Source organism: Amia ocellicauda, chromosome 4 (genome assembly GCF_036373705.1).
Source record: "Amia ocellicauda isolate fAmiCal2 chromosome 4, fAmiCal2.hap1, whole genome shotgun sequence".
NCBI classification, from domain to species: Eukaryota; Metazoa; Chordata; class Actinopteri; order Amiiformes; family Amiidae; genus Amia; species Amia ocellicauda.
Window position 1 is genome coordinate 43,360,392 of NC_089853.1, and position 25,286 is coordinate 43,385,677.

General features: G+C 40.3%; 1 protein-coding gene across 1 annotated transcript in view; it reads left to right on the forward strand.

The window, feature by feature from the left end:
- Positions 1-5,986: 5,986 nt before the first annotated feature.
- opn7b (opsin 7, group member b) overlaps positions 5,987-25,286 on the forward strand; it is a 50,629-nt gene continuing 31,329 nt past the window's right edge. Inside the window, exon 1 of the mRNA XM_066702406.1 lies at positions 5,987-6,295. The gene's annotated coding sequence lies outside the window, so the exon portion shown is untranslated. The remainder of the gene's footprint in view (positions 6,296-25,286) is intronic.

A 25,286-nucleotide genomic window follows, 5' to 3' on the forward strand; every position in this document is an offset into this window, starting at 1 on the left:
GACTGCTGTATGGATTAACTGAAATTAACTTACATTAAAGTGTAGGTAAATACAAGTAAGTGAAGTAAGTGAGCGGAATGAGACAATATGGCTCTATAGGGACAGCATGAACACTCCAGATTTTAAACACTAGAAGTACAAGTATCAAAGGGCGAGGAAGGGCAACACAAATGTGCATTAACCATGCCAAAAGCAATTTAGACTCAAGAGATTGCAGGAGTATGCACTGAGCAGTTCTACAGAGAGAGGGAAGTTGGCTGTCAGAGATAAACACTGACAAAGCCATCAACACAGGTGACAAAACTGTCAAAGCCGCTGAAGAGGAGTTGAAAGCCTGAAGTTATTATTTTAAAATGGAGTTGGTAGACAGCAAGAAAAAAACATGATGTATAGCGAACAAACCTCTCTCTTGGATATAAAATCTGTTCGTCTAGGTGTTGCACACATTTCATCCAAAGCAAGAGCAAGCAGTTTAGCTGCTCGGATTGGGTCCCAGTGGCACTCACATACTTGGGTAGTTGTACCTGAAATTAGGATGGCCAAGGAAGTCCCAAACAAAAAGATAAGGGGTGACAGATTAATCCAAAGATTGTAAATATTAAATTAAACTTGCAGAGAATTAGTAATAATTGTGTATATATTACAGAAGACCTCAGAAAGTAGAAAGTAGAAACCACCAGCACATCAAATAATTGATAAGTGATATCACTACAATTAGATCATTGTTGTAAAATCAGATAAGACACCAATAATGCCCCCAAAGGAGGGAGATTTAAATCCTAACACTGAAGTTTGCCCACATGATAAGATTTATCTGATGGTCTGTGATAAATAAATAAAATAAAAATGGGGTTCATGGTCTACTTCCTCAGTCAGTGGACAAACTAGCCCTGTTATTGGTAGACCAGCTGTAATGGACACAAAATTATATGCTAGTGTGTTTGTTTAATCCATTCTGCCTCACTATCCATTAATGTAAATGTATAATCACAGAAATGTGCATGATTGCAGTAATCAAAATAAAAGTGCTCTAATTACTCTAGTAATTCAAAGTCACAGATGTTGTCAACACAAAACTTTCATTGAAATGTATAGGAGTTTCCAAAATCTCAATGGCTGGATTTTACTGGTCAGGGAGAATCCTTTACATTTGGGAACCCTTCATATCATCTTTCTGTTACTAATCCCACTCTAAGTACCTCAAACTATTCCATCAGTGTGTCATAGACCATCCCATAAAGAACAGACGTACAAGAAATATAAGCCTTATCCTGAATCTATATCATTATATTACAATTTTACCAAATTTTCAGATCTTTAGGTATATTTTGAAAATGCAATGACATTGTTTTTAAAATATATGAATCTATAAATATGTTTCACACAGTGTTGAAACCTAAAGACAAATGAGCTTCTTCTAAGCAACCTAAACAGCCATTCCATTGGGGTGTGGATATATTGTATATTGTATATTCTACAGGGTAGTTTTCAGATCTTCTACGCAAAGCTGGAGAGTCGCAGACCTTGTGACATTCAGCACAAGCATTCTTGCTGGTTTGTTTCAGAGAACTATCTCAGTCAGCTGATTAGATTGTTTAACTCTATATGTTCTTTCCTTAACAGTGAAGAAACAAACTCAAACATACAATGTTGAAATGTACTGATTCACATTTCTGCATAGAAATATTTCCCTCTTTAGATCCTCCTCAAGGAATGCTACAACTACTTAATTGTTAGGCATTTATGGTTTAACAGTTTTGACTCCTGTAATCCTGAATCAGGGCAGCCTTTACAGTGAGAGGAATAGGGTCTGCTGGGAGATCTGACAAATGTGTTTTGCACTTTGTGATGCAGGGTAATTGAATTAATCCTGGTGAAAAAGATAACCATCAGTTTCCCTTACAAAATATGATTCCTTAGTAGCTAAAAGCAGCACTTGGGCTAGAATATTCTGGAGGATAGTCAGGGTTCTGGTAGCTTTTATTTCAGTATTGTATTATTTTTCTCAATAAAGCAAGCTCTTACATTAGTAAATGGACTCTACAGTGTGTTGGAGACATGCGGTATCTGTACCAGTGCCAATACCAGTGGTGTTGTACCGTAACAATATTTATTCCAGGCATCGCTTCATCACCCAGCATCTCACATCGCTTAAGAATACAGGTCCTGTAACTTTAATAAATGTCATTCTCAGAGGTGGTTCCTCCCCTTTCAAAGCATTCTGTGCTCAATCTCAATGGTAATTACTTCTAATAAATAGCAGCGATGCGTCAATGAAAAGTGTTTAATATATGTTATTTGAAAGGGGTTTTATCATTGACTACTTTCATCCAAGAAGCTGTCTCTGTCCTTCCCAAGGACATTATGTTAGACTTGATGTTTCTGAATGGATGTTTGGAGGTTAACAATTTATTACATCTATACAATAGACTTCACTCTATTGTACATATACACTCACCTAAAGGATTATTAGGAACACCTGTTCAATTTCTCATTAATGCAATTATCTAACCAACCAATCACATGGCAGTTGCTTCAATGCATTTAGGGGTGTGGTCCTGGTCAAGACAATCTCCTGAACTCCAAACTGAATGTCTGAATGGGAAAGAAAGGTGATTTAAGCAATTTTGAGCGTGGCATGGTTGTTGGTGCCAGACGGGCCGGTCTGAGTATTTCAAAATCTGCTCAGTTACTGGGATTTTCACGCACAACCATTTCTAGGGTTTACAAAGAATGGTGTGAAAAGGGAAAAACATCCAGTATGCAGCAGTCCTGTGGGGGCAAAAATGCCTTGTTGATGCTAGAGGTCAGAGGAGAATGGGCCGACTGATTCAAGCTGATAGAAGAGCAACTTTGACTGAAATAACCACTCGTTACAACCGAGGTATGCAGCAAAGCATTTGTGAAGCCACAACACGTACAACCTTAAGGCGGATGGGCTACAACAGCAGAAGACCCCACCGGGTACCACTCATCTCCACTACAAATAGGAAAAAGAGGCTACAATTTGCACAAGCTCACCAAAATTGGACAGCTGAAGACTGGAAAAATGTTGCCTGGTCTGATGAGTCTCGATTTCTGTTGAGACATTCAGATGGTAGAGTCAGAATTTGGCGTAAACAGAATGAGAACATGGATCCATCATGCCTTGTTACCCATGTGCAGGCTGGTGGTGGTGGTGTAATGGTGTGGGGGATGTTTTCTTGGCACACTTTAGGCCCCTTAGTACCAATTGGGCATCGTTTAAATGCCACGGCCTACCTGAGCATTGTTTCTGACCATGTCCATCCCTTTATGACCACCATGTACCATTTCCTCTGATGGCTACTTCCAGCAGGATAATGCACCATGTCACAAAGGTCGAATCATTTCAAATTGGTTTCTTGAACATGACAATGAGTTCACTGTACTAAACTGGCCCCCACAGTCACCAGATCTCAACCCAATAGAGCATCTTTGGGATGTGGTGGAACGGGAGCTTCGTGCCCTGGATGTGCATCCCACAAATCTCCATCAACTGCAAGATGCTATCATATCAATATGGGCCAACATTTCTAAAGAATGCTTTCAGCACCTTGTTGAATCAATGCCACGTAGAATTAAGACAGTTCTGAAGGCGAAAGGCGGTCAAACACAGTATTAGTATGGTGTTCCTAATAATCTTTTAGGTGAGTGTATGTATATTCACCCACTGAAGTTCACCCACTCGTTTTGCCAAAATTGCCACATCCCTATATAAGTTAATGTTTGCAAATCTTAAGAGCTAGTGTGGTGTATTGGAAAAAATCTGTAGTGTTTTAAGATATTTATGTACATGGACCTTAGTGCACCCGGTCTCACGCTTGATGGCTATTATGGCAGATCATGTACTAAATGATCACCGCATCAGCGTATGTCATTCACCCTGGCTGAACAACCCAGTCTGAGCATCGTGTCTATCAACCCATCCCCAACCTCCTGTGGTGACTAAGTGTTATGATAAACTCACTTGAGCTGCTTTCTTTAAGAGGTCAGAGGCATGGACCTCCAAGAATATGAAAAGTTGCTCTTCTCTGTTCATATTGTTTGTTTTGTTGCTGCCAAAACATGCATCCCTATGGCATATGGCCAGTTGCAATATTCCCCTGCAATGAGAAAGAGAGAGAGAATAAATGAAACTCTTTCTCTTTATGTGTATAAACACACACACACAGAAACACATGCACTATACTATATATCATATTCTTTGTTTTTTATCATATAACAGGTCAACTTTTAATCAGAATGAAAATGTTTTTTGTCCAATTGAAGTTGCATAGATTTTCTGGAAAATCAAACAACAGAATTACTTGCATACAGTACTTGTGGGCTGAAATGCCTTCTGGTTTTCAATGCCTGAAATCTTAATTAGGCAATTGATCGCTTTTTTTATTTTTTTCATTCTAATCTGACAAACTATACAATTTTCCCCCTGCAGGTGCTGTTTTAAAGAGATCTATAAAACCCTCTGAACTATGGCCCAGGAGCACTGGGGTTGAGGAATACTCATGTGCATGAGCCTGTGACTCCATTATCCTTGTCTCCAACAGTTTATAAAGCACCCAGACAGTAAGAGTAACAGATTGGTATCTTGCAAGGCTCAGAAACTCAGAGATGTGATGTGGTCTGACTTTAAAACATTGGTGTAATGTGTGCAGCCTTATGTATGTAGGGTATCGGTAATGTGTTATAACAATGTGTTGCATATCAATCGTGTTATTAAGTATTTATACATGTTTATTAGCTGGTCAATAGATACTTTATGAAGCACTAATATATGTATGTGGAAAATAAAGTGTAAAATAATTTAATAGGAATGTGTCAAAGCAGTGAAGAGGGTCACTTTTTTGCTACCTGTACCATTCCATGTAACTAATAACAGTTATAACTATCTCATACATTTGGAAAAGAGGCAGGAGTCATAGTGGTGAGACAAGTTTAATAATTGGAGACTTCAAACTGGGCTGAAAAATGGGGGGAAGATTTGCTCAATCTAATCAAAACCACTATTGGTAGATCATACAAAAAGATAAATGTGGTTCTTTAAGTGATTTAGCCTGGAAACATGCCTGTGGGGCATAAGATTGCTGTGATAAAGATAATGTACATCTTCAATGTCATTCTACATCTTTTCAATCTATGTGTTCGTGGGAAGTTAGTATGTATAGTTTTCACCTCCAGGCACAGTGAAACAAGATCAAATCAGTCAGACTGAAAGCTTCAAAGGACTACTTGTCAGGTGAGATATTTGTATTCATGGAATTTGCAGTGAAACATGTATTAGCTATGGAATATATAGGATTAAAAAACTGCTATTTTCCATATATGAGCTATGAAAATATGACAATTCCCATATCAGCATGACAGTGATTGGAGTTGTTATTTATGTATATTTCCATGTGGCATATGTTCAAAACCTCTCCAGGTCCCACTTGGAAGATGATATTAAAAGACTCCAGAGTACAGGTCGCCACTTTTCCATGTTCCTTCATGTTCCGTATAACCTCAGCTGACATGCCATGCTGTCAGGGCTGCTGGCTGCTGCTCAGATGTATTTCCCTGATTAGTAGTGGCAGAACTCTTTAAAACCACAGGCCTCAGTTTCTCCATACCCCTGTCCCATACCCTCACATCCATCTTGATCCCTCTCTCTCTCTCTCTCTTTTGTATTTTGGCACCTTATAGAGAAATAGAAAGTGACAGCAAAAGGGGGAAGCATATTAAGAGAGAGAAAAGGCACAATGAGGAGAAGAAAAGTATTTGATTTGTTGCCAAGGATACATCAGTCAAACCAGTAGTGTCACAGAAGAAATTGTCCTTTGCCAGTTGAAGAGGTGAAAGGGTTAATCCACCTCAGGCTCGACCAGCAGCTCTTGTCAGATGATGCAGGAGCACATAGAGAGTGAATGCGCAAGGGGGAGAGGGAGAGAGAGAGAGAGTGGGAGTAGAGAGAGAGACAGGCAGAGAGGAACATTTGTAGAGCAGAGTGACTGGGCTGCAGACTAGAGCGTCTGCATCTCCCTCTCATCGGATTTCAACTTCTCCCTGTCAGCGCTGCCCCACGAGGAATTTACAACTGGCCAAACTGGAGGTGGGATGGGTGGGGATCTGCAGCATGTGAACACAGTGACTCCTCTGCACTTGTTTTTCTTGATTTTCCTTCCCCTTTTTGCCCTTCCTAAGATGATTCTGCCACCTGTGTGTGAAAGTGCCCAAGTTCTGGACCATACTTGTCATCCAAGAATTTCTATAAGGACTGACATCTTCTCCCAGTAAGGTAGGAAAAGTGATGTTTCAAAAGACATTTCAAATCCCATTCAAAGCCCATTTCCTTTGTCGTTGTTCTTCCAATTGCCACAACCATGACCTCCAAACTACAGATGTGATCTGGCTAAATCTATCAATGCACCTTGGTTGAAGTTCTGAGTCCTTGCTGTTTATAAACCTCCTGGTAGCATAATATTTAAAACTGTATGGTTTACCTTGGTAAAGGTAGAATCCTAAATATAAAAATCTATATGCGATAGAACCTAAACTTCTTCTTTGATCTGTCCCTTTAGAAGCTTTCTTTAAAAAAAGTGTATACCAATTTTATATAATTCTTATCTCTACTGTGAGTTAAATTATATACAGTTGGATACAAAAAATATATTTTTTAGATGATGCATGTGTAATAAAGTAATAACTGCTTAGACTATAGAAAACTGAAAATAACCATTGGTTTAGTTAATCATATAATAGTTAATGTAATGATAAAGTGCCACGCTGTTGGCCATAGATATATACCTTTGGTTGTAAAACATTATGCCCTGTTCAGAAAACAAGTAGTTTGCTTGAAACTTGAGGAGTTTTTCCTTCTGATTAAAACTGTATTTGTATTTACAATCTTGGCGGGAGATGACAATTGGATAACATAAATGTTTTTTCCTTATGTCCAGTGTGTTAACACTGAAATAGCTGATCATTTTATCCTGCCAATGCACTAGACACTAAACAGTATTTAATGTTGAAATCTGAGATTGTGTTCATTGTACTGTTAATGTTGTGTGGGATTTCCTTTCACATGCATTAATGTGTATAGATAGAGAATTTATCTCTTTCATTGTAAAACAATGAGATCTGTATGACATAACTGTATTTATTTATTATCTTTCCATCTGTCTATCTTTTGTGGGAAGGCTATCTTACTGTAATACCAGTATTTGGGGTTTTAAAAAGTGTCATATTGATTTATTTTTTATTTCTGACCGAATCAACATTTGTGCTATACTCTCTTTTACCTCCAGATAGACCAATACAGGACAACATATTCAGGCTCTCAAGCAATAAATACCATGTATGCATGTATTTGTATACACGTATGTATATGTGTGTACAGTATTTAATTTCTTAAAAGATAAAAACTGGGAAATCTGGGAATTCCCCACCTTCCCCAAATGTATTCTAGTATGTAATATCTCATAATATAGGTCAGTTTTCATGATGAGTAATATGGATTTCTTACATTTATTTTGCTCTACTTTCAGTGACCAAAAGTGTAACAACATCACTTATCCCATTATCCGGAGGCACTTTTATTGATTTCTTGATTCATCTAGTTCCCACCGAGATTTTTTAGCATAATTAATTTACCTGGGGAACAGTTAAGTGAATGCCTTAATATAACCAAATCTTCCAATCACGTATTTTAAGGTTAGGACATGACATGATTAACTGTTTTTAGAGGAGATGGCAGTTAATGCACCAGTGTTGTGAAGTGTTTCCACTTCATCTTAAATATCTCATTACGTCTCTGGGGATTGTTGTCTGGTTGAATGCCGTAATTTCACTCTACCGAGGACATAAATAGTGCTAATCTTTTTAATCTGTGTGTTTGGGTTTGGGGAAATAAACTGTCTCACATTTAATTGGAAATCAAGACATAATTTTGTCTGAAATGAAAATAGATTTTTGATTATTCCCCAAATGAATATTGAAGTACTTGCTTCAGTTACTATGCATCCAGGCATATCTTAATTAACTGTGCAAGATTCCAGCACTGTCTTTAACCTTTATTGTTTATCTGTTGTCATTTTGTATTACCCCTAAGATAGAATCTACTGGCTTTTATAATATACAAGATCTTTAAAGTATTCATAAAGTTATACATTCACCCCAGCATTAGACAATTAAAATGTGATATATTCTTACCAAGTCATGCTTTATATGCAACTATGGGCTCTGCATCTGGTTTTTTGAGGGGTTTGTAACTGATTACACCAGTCAAAAGTAATATCTATGGAAGTAAGCTCAGTTTGTAAATTTGATTTAAACATTGCTTCAAAATTGTTAACATGGTAACTCCACTGACTCTTGGCAGCCTCAGTGGCAGGTAGATAAGCACCACACTACAGTTATCAAGCTCTTCCCACTGTAAATGCTCTGTGGTGCTGTTGCTGCTAAAGGTTTTCTAAAATAAGAAGATCAATGTAAATCCTACACGTCTCCACAGCACAGAATGATTTAAAAAATAAAAGATAGAGAGGGAGAGAGAGAAAAATGAAATTATGCTTGATGTATTTATTTTTCCAAAAATTGCTCAATCGATTTTGTTGAACATGAGTTTCAAAGTTATGGAAGACAGCAGTATTTGGATAATCACCTCCTGGCTTTTAGAAAGTGAAGTGTTGCCCTAGGCACCTGTGCTTGAACATAGGCAGACTTTGATTATTTAATCCTGTCTGTGTACACAGATACTTTATGTGGGTGTGGCAGCAATGCATGTGTAATGCATGGAACACTTTTAGAGCAAAATAGATTCCTATTTTTTGTCATCATATTTAATTATGATATTATATTGGGCACTTTCAATTCATATTTTAAATTAAAAATAAAATGAAAACATATCCTGGTCTTGCCTGATGTCTGCGCAGTTATTTATCTTTTCCTCGGGTATTCCTTTTTATTGCAGGCGGCATGGCACTGTACATGAAAGAGATTCAATCTTCCTGTGGTATTCCTGGAGCCCTGATTAAACAGCTTTGCAAAGGGGATATCTTGTAGTTTGTCTGGAAGGGGGGAACCCACAGCACGTGGTATTATTATTTTAGTTAAATTAACAACTGTTGCCTTGTATATTTAGCACACAAAAGAGACAGACTTGGGTATTGCTGGGATGTAATTATAATAATAATAATTTAAGTCAATTCGTAATGTAACACTCTTTATTGGTGACAACAGCTGAGAATGGCCTTGCAAAGACACAAATACTAACTTTGTGACTAAGAAATGGCATGTCCTCAATATTTTAACTTTTTCCAGTTTGTATTCTGATGCTAGCCACAGAAAACGATCTGGCTAAGTGCAATATTTAATATTTTATGGGTGTGCAGCTCGCCTTCCTCAGTGAGCTGAGCACATAGCCTACACCAGGACGATTATGATGCTAAACCTTATCCTCTCGATTCCCAGTGATTAGCTTTTAAGATGTGCTCTTATGTACTTGTATATAATGTAATGCAATAATACATTAGATACACATTATTTTAATTTCTCTTCTGTATGGGAGTAACTCTAGCCTCACAATGGATACAAAAATGAGATTCCAAAGCCTCCTTGTGTATTAGATATCTGAATGACTTTCTCAACTTCATAAATACAACTATTGTCCTCTTTTCTCTAAGTCTGCAGTGTCTTGTGATCATTTAGCAAATACTTCTGATTTACTCACTGCATGTGGCAATAGGGTATTGTGATACAGGAAAATCCTTTGAAGGCAAAAACAGATGTTTAAAGTGGAATTCACAAGCAAACAATAAACATTGTACACCACCTCAGTTGCCTCAACTATTTGAATAATGTAGTTATAATTTAGTTATTTAATTAATGTATTTATTATTATGGGACGTTTTGAAGCATACAAGGTCTAAGTCCCATTCAAACATTGTCTGCTTGTGTTTGTGCTGGCTGTGTGGTGGGGATGTCTCTCACAGTCTGACATCTTGATCATTTGAGTTTGACAGAGTAATGGTAGGCACGCTGATCTAGGTGTCTTCCGGTTACCTCGGTGTTAATTGTGCTTCACTGGATGAAGGCTGAATTTCAGATTCAGTCTAAATTGCTTACCGTAGTTTAGAAGACACAAACAAAACAGCTCTTATTGATGTTTGTTCAGCTGAGCCACTATTGCTGGAGTGCCCCATGCTGCCTTGTGCAGAGTCCAAAATATATATTGTTTCAGTGAATCTCAACATATTTGTGGAGACTCTTTCCCTCGGCCATTGACAGCTGGTTTCATTTCACAGACACTACTCTGAGACTTTCCTACCAAAAGTAGTATTGGATAGTCCAAGGTAGTGCTTAATTTTAGGTATTATTATTATTGTATTTCTATATGTAAATTACATTAAGTTTTTCTTTGAAGCTCCTTGAGATAAGCTTAATTTCAATCGAATTGCCCATTTGAAATGTTTAATCGTGTAGTTTGTCATGATTCCAGATCTCTTTTTGTTTCACTTTATTAAGACTGCATAGACATAGGAATCAATACCTACATAAATGAATAAGAAAGGACCAGGTAGTTATCTTTCAAGTGGGAAGCACTGCCCAAGGTGGAGGGGTTTCTGCGCACTTCCATAGGAACCCGATCGAAAAACGTCACTCTATCAAAGCTGCCATTGACCCCTGTGCTCGTCACTCAGAACAGGTCCCTTCCCACTTCCTGTTCTATAAAACGTGACGTCAGCGCAGGTTCGTCCTCTTTTGCCATTTCGCTGGACCCGAGAACATGAGCTCTCTGTGTCTGTGTTTGCAACAGACATTCAAAATGCGTATTTCGGCTGGCTGGCTCACTTCATAATGTTGTTCACCACCGTTTTTTCACTACACATCTTCTCTGTCTTGTGTGTGTTTAGTTATTATTGCTAGCTAATCCTGCTTTTGTTCCATCCACACACTGGAGGTCCGGCTGCACTTTCGATTTCAGTTTCGGTTCATAAGAAGAGCCTTTAAAAATAATATTCGTGTCTATATCTTATATATTATCCGATTGCTTGCTGTGTTGATTTGTTGTCCACAGGGCTTTTTCCTCCACAGCAGGAGTGCTAGCAGCGGCAGTAAAATCCGAGGCCTGGCTGCCCGGCCTGAACCTCGGTGTGTTGTAAGAGATCTCGGCTGCATAAGGGGCTCCTCCGCCAGCTTGCGCCAGGACTACAGCCCCCATTTCACCGGGCTTCACTTTCGGCCCCTCTGTGGAGGAGATGCTCTCACGCACCCTCCAAGAGCAGTCCCTGCAGCTGGCCCGGGTCTACCCGGTTGCACCCCTGGCCCCCGGCAGCCCACGGCAGCTTGTGGTAGGAGGAGGCCTGACCCAACTGTTGATGTTTAGGATAACTGTGTCCCATCCCTCCATTTCAACCCATACTGCAATATTTTCCTTTGGGTTGTTTTACAACACTTTAAAGAAATGCAATTTATTCTTCACTTATGTTCCTTTGCATCCCACCAGGTTTTTCTCAGTTCCCAAAGAACAACACAGTATTTACAAGTGTTCAGCTCCAGTGTTCTTGACTTGTGTGTTCTTTTCCATTTGCTTTGCCACAGAAAACTGAGCTTGTCTCTGTGATAGATATCTACTTCACAGTGTCCTTTAGCACCTCAGCTACCAAATTATATTGACATTTCTGGGTTTGCTACAGAGTGGAGTTGATCGCCTATAGAATAACAAGAAAAGACTTCTCAAATAGAAACATTTCCAGCACAGATTTCAAATGGGAAATGTCAGTAGTCCTTTATTCTGTGGAAACAGGATAGCAAAGAAATATTGTCTTGACAGCACAGTCCTAGACTGCTTGATATCAGTGTGGTTCAAGGCTGGAGATCAGTATAGGGTTTAGTTGGCTTGATACTTGATCCATAACTATTCCTATTGTATATACATAATCACCAATAATACTGGTACTGACAAACAGATGTATAGTATCTTTTTGAAGGCATCACATAATTTTGCAGACAATTCTACCATCATTATTTTTATTTTTAGTATACTTGCAGTTGCCAGGTGTTGTGGGCAGGCTGTGTTTCAGCCATGGGCAGTTCATTATTGGAATACCATTTGACATTTGGCAGTGTCTAAACTGTATTGAAATGAATTAGTAAAATGTTGCCTTTTTGTCCTCGGCAGTACACCGCCACAGAGCGGTTGGCACATGATCTGAAAGGTCTGTTACAGTATTCAGAGCTGGGCTAGAGTTTCAGAGATGAACAAAAGCTAGTTTGCTGACACACAGGAGAGCCCCTTTGCTCCACACAACCTCTTGTCACTGCAGGGGAAGGAGCCATAGCGCTGGAGTGTGGAATTACATAGCAGTGCCAGCAGTTTGAACATTCGCCATGCCCCCTTTGGTAATTATACAGCAGGTACAGCAGGGGAGTGTCAACAAGGGAGAGAACAGTTCACGCGTGGACTCATTCTAGGATAATTGTTGTCCTATTTTGGGTTAAGAACACTTGAAATACCTTTCTTTCATCCCCAACCTAGTGTTCTACACTGATCTCTCATGAAGCCACACTTCTCCCCATTCAAGCAGGGTGCAGAACAAACTTTTAGGCTTTCTTTCGAGATCCAGTCTGAACTTTGGTCCCTTCCCTTCCTTGCCGAAGAATTCATAAGAAAAAACTGAAATGCCACTGTGAATATGACGAGCAGCTCCAATTGGGTACCTGATTATATATATAAAACATCACACTGTTCTGTGAGTGTGTAGCTTGTATTGTGTTTTCCCAGTTTATATAAGGAGAGATAATGCCTCTGACACAGTGTCTGTGTAAATGGTGATGCTCCTTTGATGTCTGTATGGAAAATGAATGTACACAAACAACAAAAGACCCCCAACACCCCAAGGGAAAGCAGCTGTAGGGTTTCACCACTTAAATAAAGTAAACAGAGCTCTCTTATTGGAAAATGAAAACAGCTTTACAATCTGCACTGGAGGAACTTTGGGATTATAAAGAAAGCTTGAACAAAAGAGTAATTCATCCGCATCCCTCAGCCTCTTCACACAAGAGTCATCTTCAAGCACAGTTGGTATCTTCTTTGCAAAGCCCTGGATTTTTCAGTTAAAACATTTTGCCTCCATTTTCAGTAAGATAAACACATTCGTATTTATCAACAGGCTATAAAGCAAACTTTACTACTGCTTTGACAAATTCCTAATAAATTATTTGATTTATTTTAATTATAATAATAATATAATAATTTATTAGAATCATGAATCATACATAATTAATAACACATAAATAAGCAGCACCTTATTATGAAGGGTTACCTATTATTATTATTATTATTATTATTATTATTATTATTATTATTATTATTCCCAGTTCCACCAAAGTAAAATACTGTAATGGCACTGATGCACTACAATACTGCTGTGTAAATGGGCTGAGGAAACAGAGAGAATATCGAATCAGGGTAGGCAGATGCCATAGGCTTATTCCCAGGAGAACTGGGAAACATGCAATCGTCAACCCTTTCTTCTATCATCATAAACTAATTGGAGAAAACTTTTCCAATATGAGGATTTTAATTAAGACCCCACTGGCCTAGGTGTCGGATTTCACTGTTAAGAAGGTTAAATGCTGATGCCTTTTTGTTTGATCCTCAGACATTTACTTTAAATATCCATGTGAAATGACGTGACAGCATTAACAACAGCCCCTACATTGCTTAAAATGGATTAAGGCTCTATGGTTTATGCATGATTGAATTAAGAAGGTGCTCAGCACTTTCAGATTTCAAGATGTAAGCAGGGCCGTCACGTTTTCTACTTCAACACGAGCTGGCAATTATAAAAATGCTAGGGAGGGAAATCCTGAAGCCCTTTGAAGATGAAATCCTTCTGGAGCTCCTCGAAAATAATAATAATCATAATAATCATAATAATAATAATCTATCTAGAGGCAAATCCAGACAACTGCATTGTAATTCTTCACCATATTGAAGTTTGGAAATTTCTTACGAAATAATCTATCTTCGAGAAACTCTAATTGGAAAGTGAAATGTACTGGTTTCTATAAGATTTTGTTTAAATCTTTCTAGAACCAAGAATGTTTTGCTAGAGGCATGTGACATTAAAAGTCAAGGAAAAACACGTCATTTGAGTAATTTCATGACCCTCTAAAAACGTAATCCAAAGTACAAAGCTGGTTAAACTGCCAGTCCCCTCCCCGAAGAATCAATTTCTATCGAACTGAAAATGTGCAATAATTCATTCACAGCAGAAAAGTATGACTTATTGGGATTCGAATTAATGGAACCGATTGAGAGACAGCTGTCTTCTCACATGCTGGGAATCTGAAGTGGTTTAAATTACATTCACCTGAGCTGTGCATCAGCTGCTTTTATGACATTTTGATTTCTCTCTCTTTCAAATAAAACATTAGATGCTTACTATTAACTAGATCTAGATCTCTACCAATGGTGATTTCATCTGAACATCTTTATTTTAAAGTTTTACACTTTACTGACTTCTGGTGATGGGTGAAATAATGGTGAAGCCATAAGAGCAAAAATCTAGTAGACTGTGTAATATCTGGCAGCAATTCCCCTGGAGGGTATTGTTTACATCAAAATACATACTGATACTGATACAAAACATACCATAGCATACTGATTGAAATGCGATTTCTGATAAGACAATCATTATCTAGAAAGATGTAATCATGATCTGCTAACATGGGACATTTGGGGGGGGGGGGGGGTTATAAATAGGATTATCATTGAGTAAAACTGTTGAAATTACATCCTGCACCTCTTGAAAAAATCCATACTGTATCCATAACAATACATTATAATATACCAATATAGCTACATAAATAAATACATATATAAACAAACAAACAAAATCATGTTATGTGAGAAAACACAGAATAAACAATATAATCAACAACAACAAAAATGCCTCAGATTAAGTTATTAAAAAGTATTATGCTAACAGTTTACAACAAGTTTCCCTAGTTACAGTGTATTTACATAGTAGGTACTCAGTAACTACATTTGCACATTTGTAGTTACTCATAAGAACAGTGTAATTATGCATTACTTAATGTGTAAAAAGTGGGACATGCATCCTCACCACACAATTGTGTACTTACATATTCCGTTCATCATTTTTACACATTAAGTACATTGTAATAATGCATAATTACACTGTTATTATGGCTGTCTACATTTGTAGTTACTGAGTACCTACTATGTAAATATTATTATTATTATTTATTTATTTATTATTTCTTGGCAGACGCCCTTATCCAGGGCAAAACAAAGTGCAAAATACAGTTAAGTAAAGGCATCAAACATTACAAATTCAATTTACATAAAACATAGTACTTCAAAATATAATACATTGTACAACTTCCAATTTACACAGGCAGGTACAGTAAGTGACGTCCTACATCCTGGACAGTGAAAGCTAATTGCTGTCAAGATGTAGGGTCACAGGTGAGGGCTACGGGAAAGGGAGCAAGGAGGAAAACAATCAAAAACACAAGAAGCATAATAAAACTCTATGAAGCGCTATCTAACGGGGATTAAAAAGACTAATATTACAAGTACTGTCTAAAAAGATGTGTCTTGATTAAGTGCCGGAATGAGTTCAAGGACTCTGTTTTGTTTTGACTTCAGTGGGAAGGTTGTTCAACCACTTAAGGGCCAGGGATGAGAAGGAGCGGCTCTGGAGGAAGGGGAGTGCAGAGGGGAGGGGATGTATGGTGAGACGAGTGTCTGAAGGTAACTTGGTGCAGTGTGGTTGAGACAGCGGTAGGTGAGGGTCAATGTCTTGAACTGAATGAGTGGCGCTATCGGGAGCCAGTGGAGGGAGCGGAGCAGTGGAGTAGCGTGTGCGAATCGGGGCAGAGAGACACCAGACGAGCCACAGAGTTCTGGATGAGCTGGAGCGGCGGGTAATAGTTGCAGGCAGGCCGACCAGGGGGGAGTTGCAGTAGTCCAGGCGGGAGAGGACCAGTGACTGTATGAGCAGCTGAGTCGAGTAGTGGGTGAGGAAGGGACGGATTTGGTGTATGTTGCTCAGGAAGAATCTCAGTGTCAGCATGTTGATGTGCTGGATGTAGGAGAGCACCGGATCTAGGGTGACTCCTAGATTCTTAGCGGAAGAAGGAGAGAGTGTTGAAAATTCCAAGGAGATTGAGATGGAAAGATCAGCAGAAGGTGAGGAAGAGGGGAAAAAAGAGGAGCTCAGATTTGGAGAGGTTGAGCTTGAGGTGGTGTGAGTGCATCCAGGCAGATATAGCAGACAAGCAGGAAGAGATGCAAGAGGGGATGAGAGGATCAGAGAAGGGAAAAGACAGGAAGATCTGGGCATCATCTGTGTAGCAGTGGTAGGAGAAACCACGGGATGTGGTGAGGGGGCCCAGGGAGAGAGTGTAGAGAGAGAACAGGAGGGGGTCCAGGATGGAGCCTTGGGGTACGCCTGTGAGGAGAGGTTGGGGGTGGATGAGGAACCTCACCACGTCACTTAGTAGGTCCCGCCACTGAGGTAGGAGGAGAACCAGGTGAGAGCAGTCCCAGAGATTCCAAGGTCAGCGAGGCAGGAGAGGAGGATGGAGTGATCGACAGTGTCAAATGCTGCAGAGAGATCAAGGAAGATGAGGATGGAGGAAAGGGATGCTGCCCGAGCACAGCTGAGCTATCAGCATGCTTGAGGGTCTTTGAGAGGAAGGGGAGTAAGGAGACAAGGCTGTAGTTCTGGGGAGAGGTAGGGTCAAGGGTAGGTTTATTGAGGAGTGGGATGACACAAAATTAAAATATTATCCAATAAATATATATGTGCACTAAATACAATTCACTGTTCTATTTAGCAAGACATTTGTTTTAAATAAAAGACAGGTAATTAATAAACAATTATTAATTACACTTTTGTTTAATTTTAATTTTTTAATTTTTTTGCTTTTTCTACTGTTGCAGCCAAGTACTTTTAAAATCTCTCCAGGAGGGTTTGATAATTGATGATGGATATTTGACACACAGTGTAATATCAGCATGCCTTGGGAAGTAGTTTTCCTAATGAGGTGCGAGATGGCAATGCTGAGTACCATGTTTAAAAGGGACATACAAACCAATTATTTGCACTGTTCCCAATCAGTAGGTAATGCAGTTTATCAAGCTGTTAAAGACAGTAGAGACTTCTGTGACCTGTGAGACAATCGACAGAATGGCTGGGAACACTTGCCAGATTGCTGATTCATAAAGACTCCTAAAAAGATAAGTGATCTGTGACATTTAGAGTGACAAATCAATTAGCAGAAGATGTTTGTAAGCAGTTCAAATCATACTTTGCTGTCAACAAAATGAAAAGCATTAACTTCTCCTTCACCATTGTTTTTATTCATGTTTTTATTTATTATTCCTACACTGGTGTTTAACTCACATGAACTGGTTTTTATCCTGCAATCTTTAACCCAGCAGTTCCCAAACATTCTGGGTGGCGCCCCCCCAAAACATTTGGGTCACAGTTCGCCCCCCCCAATGTCTCACACGTTCATATTTATATTAACATTTTTTTTTTAAAGCCCTAATGCTTAACAAGGATGAATACACTTTAATACTTGTTTGCATTCCACTTTTCACAATTTTATTTGTCCATTTACATTGGAATCTCTCTATCACCTATTCTTACTCCATCTAGTATCACTCATTCAAATTAATGAGACAGATGAGCCTGAATCAACATAGTTACAAAAGATAAAGTAACGCCCTCTATCCATTTCATACAATTTTACCAGTATGTATATATATGGATGAGACCAAATAGTCGAAAATTGAACTATTCGATAAAGATGGCCACTATCACAAGTGAATCTAACATTTGATAGATACAAAAAAAAAATATATATATTTTTTAATTTTAAAGCCCGTACTGTTGATTGGCTCTCTCTGTAGCCGTAATGAAGATTGATGGGAGGGTGGTATTTGTTATTTCTTGTTTGTGATTGGCTAACAATGGTCGTGTTCGTGTAGTGCAGATTCCCGCAGTTCTGCACAGATCTGCGTGGCTCCACCAATGGGATCAGTCGAATTTTGCAGATCTGTGCATATCTGCGGAAATCTGTGCTACAAGAATGTGACCAATGGCTTCCTCACAGATAAATTCTGCATGGAAATACTTTGACAAAGTGAATGAAAACACTGTTAAGTGTATAATATGTGCAGTGCAATTAAACTACCACAAATCTACAACTGGTATGTTAACCCACCTAAAAGCCAAACAACCTTCTGCAAAACTGTAATGACAGAAAAGGAAAATTCATATTATTAAGCTACATACACATATACATATATACAGTGATCCCCTGCTGATTTTGTACGTTTGCCCACTGACAAAGAAATGATCAGTCTATAATTTTAATGGTAGGTGTATTTTAACAGTGAGAGACAGAATAACAACAAAAAAATCCAGAAAAACGCATTTCAAAAAAGTTATAAATTGATTTGCATGTTAATGAGGGAAATAAGTATTTGATCCCCTATCAATCAGCAAGATTTCTGGCTCCCAGGTGTCTTTTATACAGGGAGTGCTCCTAATCTCAGCTCGTTACCTGTATAAAAGACACCTGTCCACAATCAATTGAAGCAATCAATCAATCAGATTCCAAACTCTCCACCATGGCCAAGACCAAAGAGCTGTCCAAGGTTGTCAGGGACAAGATTGTAGACCTACACAAGGCTGGAATGGGCTACAAGACCATCGCCAAGCAGCTTGGTGAGAAGGTGACAACAGTTGGTGCGATTATTCGCAAATGGAAGAAACACAAAATAACTGTCAGTCTCCCTCGGTCTGGGGCTCCATGCAAGATCTCACCTCGTGGAGTTTCAATGATCATGAGAACGGTGAGGAATCAGCCCAGAACTACACGGGAGGATCTTGTTAATGATCTCAAGGCAGCTGGGACCATAGTCCCCAAGAAAACAGTTGGTAACACACTACGCCGTGAAGGACTGAAATCCTGCAGCGCCCGCAAGATCCTCCTGCTCAAGAAAGCACATGTACAGGCCCGTCTGAAGTTTGCCAATGAACATCTGAATGATTCAGAGGAGAACTGGGTGAAAGTGTTGTGGTCAGATGAGACCAAAATCGAGCTCTTTGGCATCAACTCAACTCGCCGTGTTTGGAGGAGGAGGAATGACCCCAAGAACACCATCCCCACCATCAAACATTGAGGTGGAAACATTATGCTTTGGGGGTGTTTTTCTGCTAAGGGGACAGGACAACTGCACCGCATCAAAGGGACGATGGACGGGGCCATGTACCGTCAAATCTTGGGTGAGAACCTCCTTCCCTCAGCCAGGGCATTGAAAATGGGTCGTGGATTGGTATTCCAGCATGACAATGACCCAAAACACACAGCCAAGGCAACAAAGGAGTGGCTCAAGAAGAAGCACATTAAGGTCCTGGAGTGGCCTAGCCAGTCTCCAGACCTTAATCCCATAGAAAATCTATGGAGGGAGCTGAAGGTTCAAGTTGCCAAACGTCAGCCTCGAAACCTTAATGACTTGGAGAGGATCTGCAAAGAGGAGTGGGACAAAATCCCTCCTGAGATGTGTGCAAACCTGGTGGCCAACTACAAGAAACGTCTGACCTCTGTGATTGCCAACAAGGGTTTTGCCACCAAGAACTAAGTCGAAGGGGTCAAATACTTATTTCCCTCATTAACATGCAAATCAATGTATAACTTTTTTGAAATGCGTTTTTCTGGATTTTTTTGTTGTTATTCTGTCTCTCACTGTTAAAATACACCTACCATTAAAATTATAGACTGATCATTTCTTTGTCAGTGGGCAAACATACAAAATCAGCAGGGGATCAAATACTTTTTTCCCTCACTGTATATAGCCTACACATATGTGTGTTCTATGGCTCTGTAATAAGTAATTGCACTAATGGTTACAAATGCTCAAGTGGAGAGCGTATAATGATGGGGGCGAATTGTTATAGGGGAGAATTGACGTGGGGACTAATTATCGCAGGGACCAATTATCACAGGGACAAATTGTCGGGGACGAATTGTCATAGACCCAAGGATTCAGTCTCCACTCTGAGCTGTCCGGACCTCCCCTGAAGAGAATGTCTGCCGTTGTATTGGACACGCGTGGCAAGTATATTGCCCGTGTGGAGCGGAGATTGTCTTACGCCCACAGGAGAAGTCTGCACGCCACATGATGTAGTCTGGGGGAGCATAGGCCTACCTGGTGGTTGATGTAGGTCACCACCAACGTGTTGTCTGTCCAGATCAGGATGTGTCTTTCTGCCAGACCGTGGTGAAGTGCCAATTGCTCTGCTTGCAGCTCCTGTACGTTGATGTGTGTGGCCAACCATAGACAGCTCCACACTCCTTTGACTCCCATCCCATTCCAGCTCCCCAGCCTGTTCTGGAGGCGTCTGTGGTGATGAATTCCCATCTGTGCGGGTGTCTGAGAGGGGAGCCGAGGCCCCTATTGTTCCGATTTCTCCACCAGGACAGTGCCTGCCAGCACTGAGGTCACTGTCAGTGGGTGGTGTTTCTGTCTTGCTGGGTGCAGCTTGTGGGCATTTACCCAGTGTTATAATGGGCATATGTGCACAAGGCCCAGGGGGAGAATATTTGAGGCGGCTGCCATCAGCCCCAACAGTTTTGGGAATTTGACCAGTTGGAGGGTCAATGCCCTTCTGAATGATGCCAGGAATTTCTCCAACAACTCGATTATGTCTCTGGACAGGTTGGCAAGCATGTCCCGAGAGTCCAGCCTCATTCCCAAGAAGCCCACCATCTGTGCAGGATCAAGGGAGCTTTTCTCTATGTCCTGCAATGCTTGTTAGGACAAAGCACATCCTTGCCTAACAGAGCATTAGCTTGCACCAGCCTGGACACCGAGTCCCCTATAGGTGGGAAAGATCCCAGGCCCTTCTCTTCTGCCCCTGCCATTGTGTACATGGCATCTGCCTGCCTAGAAGTCGCAGGAGCAGATGCTGGCTGGCCCCAAGTGGATTGGATAAAGTCCATGTCGTATTCTTAAATTCCCCAAACTCCTGGAGCATGGTTGAAATTCCGTCCCCTTCCTGTCTGCTATGGCGTGGAGGAGTCTGCGGAGTGAAGAGACTGGATGATCAAGATCTAGAGCTTGATCGTCTGGCTCTCGGGGACCTCTGTCTGGGCGAACGTGCTCTCCTCCCCGGAGAGCACCTGCGAGGAGGTGGAGAGAGGGAAGTGGACTGCACCCTTGCTGGTGAAGTCCTGGAGGTAGAGGACCACCATCTGTCCTTTATGGGGGGGTCCGCGCGAAGCTGAGCCTACAGAAGAGTGGCGGGCAGAGCTTCCGCTGCGGCAGCTGGTAGAGGCTCCAGACAGTGGGGAGTTCCAGGCCCTCTTATGGCACATGGCCTCCGTAAAGGCTGCACAGTGCTCACAGCCCACTTCTCCTGTCAGTGCGCGCTGGGCATGCTCATCTCCCAAGCAATGCACACACTAGTCGTGCCCATTGTCCGAGGGCAGCTTGCCCTGGCACCCGGAACATCGGTGGAACGCACCTTTCAGCTTCATCCCTAGCAGGAGATCTGTCCTGATATCTCCTTCGTCCAGACCCTCTATGTATACAGACAGTTCCTGAGGCAGAAGGACTTCGCCAAACCCCTCAGAGGTGGTCGACATCGATGTCGAGTGGTCAAGAGTTTGTCATCGATATGTCGGACGGTTTAAAGTCTGCCGACAGAGGTCAAGACAGCATGGAGGAATTCAAGAGGGATGGTCAGCCGACCAACCTCCTTCTCCTTAGTCTCCTTCTCCCCTTTTTTCTCCTTTCGTCACTTGCATCTGTAAAAGAAGAACAGATGGTACAGGAAGTAATAATCGTACAGCAGATCTCAATGGAGGGACCGAGGCCGGCTCCGAGCGAGACTCCCGCTGCACACTTACCTCCGAAGAGAAGCAAAAGTAAGATAAAGACCATAGTCTAGACTCCGAAGAGGGAAAAAATGGTAAAACGACCCTCCGAAGAGGTTCTCCAAAAATTATCCAGACTCCGAAGAGCAGATGAGCACACTTCTCCAACTTTAAGTACGCATGCAAGCGAAACGAAACTAAAAGTAGTATCACTGGCTATGAGGGGCCGTTCAATTCAAAATTAACAGAAAAAAAAAATCATATACCAAGGTGGATATATCATATACCAAAAAAAATTATTCATATACCAGAATGGATATATCATATAGCAGAAAAAAAAAATCATATACCAAAGTGGATATATCATATACCAGAAAAAAATATTAATATACCAAAATGGATATATCATATACCAGAAAAAATAATTAATATACCAAAGTGATATATCATATAGTAGGAACAAAAAATCATATACCAAAATGGATTTATCATATACCAAAGTGGATATATCATATACCAGAAAAAATATTTCACATAGCAGAAAAAATATATATACCAAAGTCACGTGGTGCAGATGCTGGGTTGGACATGCGCAGTGCACGCAGTTGGTGAGAGACGAGAGCGGATCCTTCACAGGTCACAGGCATGAGAGCCGAGTGAGGGACACATCGATGTGGACATTAAAGATTACAGGTGTACAATCTGAAACTAGTGTATACGTTACTCACTATGTTTTATTGTATGCTGTACTTTATTATTAATTATCTATGCTTTTATCATGTTGTTTTCAGAAGAAGGTCATTATTACCCAAGGTGGCGGACTCAACGTCTCACTCACAGCGAATTAAAGATGGATGATGGGGAGTCTAGAGCATCAGTGTGTTCATTTCTGTGGAGTAGAGCCAGTCCGTGAACCCTGATACTGACATGCCATTCAATACAGAGCAGCTGTGTCAGCGCATCATTAATCCCATTATAATTGTCCCTTCTACTCTGATACCATTAAACACAGGGATATATATTCGAACAATGTAATAAAACAATCTGGACATAAGAAACAACATCCACACATCGGACCCGCAGCCCTGAGCTACAGCTGCTCATCCCCGCCGCGCAGAGGATTCATCCCACACTGGAGCCCGAAACGAAAAACAACATTAACATACTGTATATGCACAAATGGTGTGGCAGACAGTTAATTGACAGTTTGATGAAAACACGTATGTAAGGGCAGTACTGTGCAGTCATGAGTCTAGATTGGTTTCACTTCTCTTTATTAGCCAATATGTTCTGTCAAAGTGATGCTGCCTCCGTTTGTTATAAATTTGAACAGCATCACATTGGTCACCACCAAATTACATTAAAAAAAGGTATTAATACATAACAAACAACAAATACACTACCAGTGCCAACTGTTATAACTGTAATATGTGTATATTAATGTATATGTATAGTCAGCGATGATGATCCTCTCCTGCTCGTAACCGATCAATGTGTCCCTCACTCGGCTCTCATACCTGTGACCTGTGAAGGATCCGCTCTCGTCTCTCACCAACTGCGCACACTGCGCATGTCCAACCCAGCATCTACACCATGTGACTTTCGTATATATTTTTTGTCTGCTATGTGAAATATTTGTTCTGGTATATGATATATCCATTTTGGTATATTATTTATTTTTTCTGTTAATTTTGAATTGAACGGCCCCTCATAACTGGCAAGGTGAAAGAAGAAATGGCAGGGAGCTCCAGTCAGGAGGAGACTTTTCACAGATGCTGGGGGCGGGTCTTCCTCCTGCCAGCAGGGCCCCTATTGGGCAGCTTTGGTACATGTTTAGAATGTTACATTGTCAGTGTTAACAAAACCGAAACTGGCTTGGTTCCTGAATGCCTCATCTGTTAAAAGCCTTGTTCTGGAGTGCAGTTAGTCCTCAGACACAGGGATTGCACATTCAGTCCCAAATAGCCTGAGTGGAAACAGTATAGAGCAGTCTTTGGCTTTTTTGAGAGACTTTCACTTTAGTACCAGCTGTCTTGTAGTTGCATAAAAAAGGTAAAAATTCCTAATTGGCATAAAAAGGACAAAGCACTGAACTACAAAATAAATACATTTTGAGCTCATTAAGAAAGCTCAATCGAGACCATGTATGTTTTTTGGTGTCCCAAGTTGGTGAAATCAATATTATCATTCATTTAGACTCTTTTTTTAGACAAGTAATTATAACCCATCTTTGATTAGCAACATTCAGTGTGACATTCTGAGTGAATGTTCTGCATGAGGAAGATAATTTCTAGGTAGTTATTGAAAACAGGGAACTTTTACTTGCTTTTAGTTTTTCTCATAGCTTTTGATGTCTCAAGGGGGTTCACATAGAAAACTGGAATTGATAACACTGTGGTGCATAGATAGCGCTAAGAGCAAGAAGTGTATAGGAGACAGTGAATTCTTGGGCTCACCCTGGTATCCTTAATCTCTCTGCAAAGGTTATACGTGTTTGGCTCCAGCCCTCCAGGCAGTTGCAGAATATTCTGTCAAGTTTTAACTGTTACATCTCCTGGAAAATCTTGAGTAAACTTGAGGTGAAAGTCATGCGTGTGATGGTATCCTTTCTGAGACAGTGAAGTAGGTGGTAACTGGAAGCTCAATCTAATGGCAAACATATGTCCATTTTAAAACTCCTGGAGTTTTTAGGGTGGGGAGAGAAACGTACTGTTTGCCTAGGTGAAAAAGGAGTGGATGATTTAACTGTCCAGCCCAACCACTCTGCACTTCCAATCTCTGTGAAAAGACTGAGGACATTTTTTAGGCAGAGCAGGCGAAGACTTGAAGGCAGGATTGTAGGGTGGTGCAGTTTGACAGGCGCTGTGCAATACCACAGTTGTTTAATAAAAGGCGGGCAGAGAGACATCAGCTCCAAGGTCTTTGGTACCCAGTGATTCTAGCGCACAGTCTGATCAGTTGATATTGTCAGATATATCATATTCTCAACCCCTAATCCAATGTAAGTGAATGAGCCACAGCTGAGCCAGTCACCAATTATTTTTCTATTTTGCAGCTGATGTATAAAATCACGGCATCACATTTCAAAAGGGACACCTTAATTGAACATCTCTCTCCTCTCGCTTTAATAATTACTAAATTGCATTTGATGTGAGATATGCTAACAGAAAAGTAATATCTGCATTGAAGAAGTTATAATAATCCAGTGAAAGTGTGATTTGCGGACAGTTTAATAAGGTTTTTAGATGCATTTATTTATTTATTTATTTATTTATTTATGTAGTAATTGCAGGACCAATTTGTATTTCTACAACCTCAATACCATTTTTGATTGCAGTAGCACAGTGGAATCAGATGCC